Source organism: Mus caroli, chromosome 2 (genome assembly GCF_900094665.2).
Source record: "Mus caroli chromosome 2, CAROLI_EIJ_v1.1, whole genome shotgun sequence".
Lineage (NCBI taxonomy): Eukaryota > Metazoa > Chordata > Mammalia > Rodentia > Muridae > Mus > Mus caroli.
The window spans coordinates 34655250-34660078 of NC_034571.1; the positions used below are offsets into that span (position 1 = coordinate 34655250).

General features: G+C 39.7%; 1 protein-coding gene and 1 pseudogene across 4 annotated transcripts in view; one reads left to right on the plus strand and one right to left on the minus strand.

Annotated features, from left to right (window-relative positions):
* Nr6a1 (nuclear receptor subfamily 6 group A member 1) overlaps positions 1–4829 on the minus strand; it is a 193153-nt gene that overhangs the window by 52116 nt on the left and 136208 nt on the right. The gene's annotated exons all lie outside the window — the stretch shown is intronic.
* On the plus strand, positions 1929–2512 carry LOC110289293 (annotated as a pseudogene).

A 4829-nucleotide genomic window follows, 5' to 3' on the forward strand; every position in this document is an offset into this window, starting at 1 on the left:
TGTCATGATTTGAGAAAATACTGTCCATGAAAAAAAAAAAAAAAAAAAAAAAAAAAAAAAAAAAGAATTAAGGAATTAAGGCATGACTCCTAGATTTCAGTTTTAAACAATTAAAGGATTTTCAGTGTTTACCAAGATGAGGGGAGATCACTCAGGAAACAGGCTGACATGAAGTAGTCTAGCATTCTGTTTGATACTGATAAGCTTTTGGTGCCCATCAGAAAGCTAAAAATTAAGACAGTTTAAACACAAAAGTCTGAAGTTCAAGGAAGGTTTCTGCTTAAAGATACACTTTGTGTAGCAGTTCCAATACAGACAGACAACCAAAGTCAACAAAAGAGAAAACACTAGCTGAAAAGAGGTTAAAGGACTAACTCCTGGAAATATACCAACATTTATAAGTCTTAAAGAATCTCATGATGTAGCCCTGACTGGCCTGGAACAACATACCACATAGACCAGGGCTGGCTTGGAATTCACTGAAATCCGCCTGCCTCTGCCTCCCAAGTGCTGGAATTAAAAACATAAACCACCATTGTAGGCAGAAGTACTCTTTCTTTTTTCTTTTTTGGTTTTCCAAGAGAGGGTTTCTCTGTGTAGCTCCAGCTATTCTGGGGCTTGCTTTATAGACCAGGCTGTCCTGTAAGTCTCAGAGATCCACCTGCCTCTGCCTCTCACAGCTAGGAATAAAGTTATGTGCCACTACTGTCCAGTTATCTGTGTGTGTGTTTTCTTTTCTTTTTATAAAACATTTATTTATTACTATATGTAAGTATACTGTAGCTGTCTTCAGTCGCACCAGAAGAGCATCAGATCTCATTACAGATGGTTGTGAGCCACCATGTGGATGCTGGGATTTGAACTCAGGACCTCTGGAAGAGCAGTCGGTGCTCTTAACCGCTGAGCCATCTCTCCAGCCCGTGTGTGTGTTTTCTTAATTAAAACAAACAAACAAACAAACAAACAAACAACCCACCCCTCAGTAGCCAAATGAACCCATTGTCTGATGATGGGAGCACCAGATCTTAATCATCATAAATTGTTTTGACGAATATTCCTGAGACCCTCTTTGGGATAAACCCAAAGACAATTTTCTTTGGTAATTGATTTTTGATATATTTTTGATATGCCCGTGTCTTTTAACCTCATTAGTAGATGGCTGTAAATTAAACTCATATTTAATTGGGATGCCTCTAAGAAGAATTATAGTCCCTGGTTGAGAAATAATAACCATAACCGGACAAAGTACAACCAGATTTATTGATTCACATCTTTACTAGGATACTACAAGTTTTTGGTTTTGTTTTGTTTTACCAACAATCTCTTGTTTTCACATCAACCCAAGTTAAGTACAGTTTAATCTTTCTTACTGGGTGTGTGTGTGTGTGTAGTATTTAAGAGTCTCAGTATAAGTCTAAGTTGGATGGTAGTGGTGGTGGCAGCTCACACCTTTAATACCAGCACTCAGCAGAGGCTGGCGGATCTCCGAGTTCCAGACGAGACTGGCTGGTCTACACAGCCAGATCCAGGATAGCCAGGGCCATACAGAGAAACTACGTCTCAATAAAACAAAACAAAGCTAAACAAACAACAATAACAACAAAAAGGTCAAACTTGTTGCATGGGTAATACTGTCGTTCCTTTTTTTACAGATGAAGGAAAGATGACACAGACAAATGAGGAACTAGGGCTTTGCCACAGAGCATAAGCAATGAAACCGCTAGTAAATGTCAAAACTAAGTTTTTAATCTAGATATTTTTGACTTGGAAGCTTATGCTATTAATCACCATTCTATACTTCTTTACAATGTAGGAGTAGTCTGAGATCATAGGCCTACCTTACTCCTTACTAACTTTTCACTACAGAAGGGCTAGAAGTATGTTATATAATCTGTGAACTTCTATTAATGCCCCAAAACTAGTGAGCTATGGAGGAGCTATGGGGGAAGAAGCAGTCTGAGGTGATGTGCTTTCTTCTGAGGTTCTTTGCTGGCAACATCACCAGCTCTCTGTGCTGCACAGGACTCCCCACCCCACCCAGTCTGATAAAGCATAAAGACTGGGATACAAGGCTAAGCAAGTTTATGTCATTTATAGGATTCATGTTAGCCATGATAGTTGCAAACGCCCAGTTCCTAGGGGTACGACTTAAGGCAAGCCACCACGTGGCTTAACGGTTAACCACGGTGTTAACCAGCTGAAATCTGCCCAAAGCCTTCAGTCTGTTGCTGAGGAGAGAGCTGGGTGCCATTGTGGGGCTTTGAGCACCCTAAATTCCTACGAGGTTGGTGAAGATTCCACATATAAATTTTTTGGGGTTATCTTCATTGATCCATTCCATAAAGCTATCAGAAGAAATCTTGACACCCAGTGAATCACTAAACCAGTCTACAAGCACAGAGAGATATGTGGGCTAACATCTGTTGGCCACAAATTCCACCACACTATTGGTGGCTCTATCTGTGCAGCCTGGAGAAGGCGCAATACACTCCAGCTCCACCATTACCTCTAATACACATGGTATCTGTAAAATATATATCCAATAAACAATTTAGGACAGTAAAAAAAAAAGTGTTAAACACTTGAAAAGTAGCTTTATACTCTAGAGTCAATGTCATAATTTATAGTTATGACAGATATCTATGTGCTATTCAACCACTCATATGATCACCACATTCAACAGCTTTTTCACAGAGTCATTCATGTGTATGAATGGGTGTTTTCCCTGTATGATATCAGTGTACCATTCAGTACCCATGGAGGTCAGAAAAGAGTGTCTGACCTCATAAACTAGAGGTACGGGTTGCTAAGGGATGCCTTGTGGGTGCTGAGAACCAAACCTGGGTCTTCTACAAGAAGAACCACTGAGCCATTTTCTCTAGCCTTACAGTATTTAAAACCACTGTGCTTGTGAATTTTATATTCCTGGTATAAGGAAGGGTTAATATTTGCTTTTATCACTTATCAAAGAAATAATAAGAATTAAAATGTTGCTGGAAGATTGTAGCACACACCTTTCCTTTAGTCCCAGCACTCGGGAGGCAGAGGCAGGCAAATCTCTGTGAGTTTGGGAACAGCCTGTCTGCATAGTGAGTTCCAGGACAGGCGGGACCAAAAAAACCAAAAAAAACAAAAAAAAACCCCAAAAGACAAAAACCATTCTCAAAAAACAGACAAGCGAGCAAACAAATGTCTTCTTGACTATCTTCTGTACTCTTCACACACTCAATGCATTGTTTAGTGAGTGTGTTATTAAACTTTCATCCACAGAAGTAACTAAACATCATATATATATATATAGGTACATGTATTATAGATTTTTAAAAGCTTTTTCTTTTTAAATGTTTAATTATGTGACTACTGTGTGAGTGCAGGAGCCCGTGAAGGATAGAAGTATCAAATCTCCTGCAGTTGGAATTACAGGAAGCTGTGGGCCCCTATATGGTGATGGGAACCAAATCTGAATCCTCTGCAAAAGTAGCTAGCACTCTTAACTTTTGGGCCATCTCTGTAGCACAATATATGTTATAAAAATGAAAAACCAGAAAGAGGATCACATCATTCTATACTTTGTCCCCACTTTCCTTTGGCTATCTTCCTGATGATACAGTTAAGTGACTCCCTATTATTCACTGTCTACCTGTGATAGTTTACATACGAATGTGTATATAAATCTATTCACAACTTTTCACTATTCATAAAATGTTTACTATCCTCTATTCTAGATTATGATTTGATCTTTCCACTGTCTTAAGGTTAACTCCAAAATTTTCTTTCTCCTCTAATCAACACAAAAGGTTCTAGCAAAGAAAAAGCTCAAGGAATTTGCAGGTATCCACTCAAATTTTCACTAGCATAGTACTTGCTCTAGAGAGTTCTCTGCAGCCTGTCTCACTGGTCCTACACCACTTCAAGGCTGCATTTCTAAAGCACTGATTATTGCCTTCTGAACTGAAGCAGTCGCTGGAGACTTTTCCCTTGAGGTATAAACAGCATGAGCCACAGGCTTACCTAAGAACTCTCTTTCCTAATCTTCCTAAATTTGCTACTCTCTGAAAATCATGCCCATTTCAAGCTATATTAAACATGTCACAGGCACTATCACAGATGCTCTCTATTTAGTGTCCCTAGCAGTTTGCCTAGGATAGGTGTTACTGTTCCCTATTGTATATAAATGAAACTGTGGCCCATATACTCAAATGATTTGGCCAAGTAACAGAATCAGGCTGATGAAATTCACTCCCCAATACCAAAGAAAGCCAGAAGCAAGGCAGTAGATGTAGTCAAGTATGAGTCATTGAGCCAGCAGGGGCTAGCCTTTACCACAGAAACCAAGGGGTCCACGAAGAGGTAACAAATAGCAGCAGTTTGGGGTTTGTTTTGATGGCTTAAAATCCTATGGGAATTATGACTACCCCTCCTGAAAAGTCTTAGAGAGCCATCAGCCTGGTAACTCCAGACCCCTCCCTGTTTCTCACCCTAATGAATGAAAGGTCCTTGGATCACAATGTGAACATCAAGACCCTGTTAGAGTAAGCGATTACCTTCATTTTTCAGGATTTTCAAAATATGTATAACAGCTGGGCATTGGAAATATCCTCCAACTCTCAACCCTGACATATAGATAGGTACCTTTTTTTCTTCCATAAATATGGTATTCTTATCCAAGGTTTAGAAAAATAATTTTTGTTCTACTAAAAAATATTTAAGATGTGAATGTTGGCCGGGCGTTGGTGGCGCACGCCTTTAATCCCAGCACTCGGGAGGCAGAGGCAGGCGGATTTCTGAGTTCCAGGCCAGCCTGGTCTACAAAGTGAGTTCCAGGACAG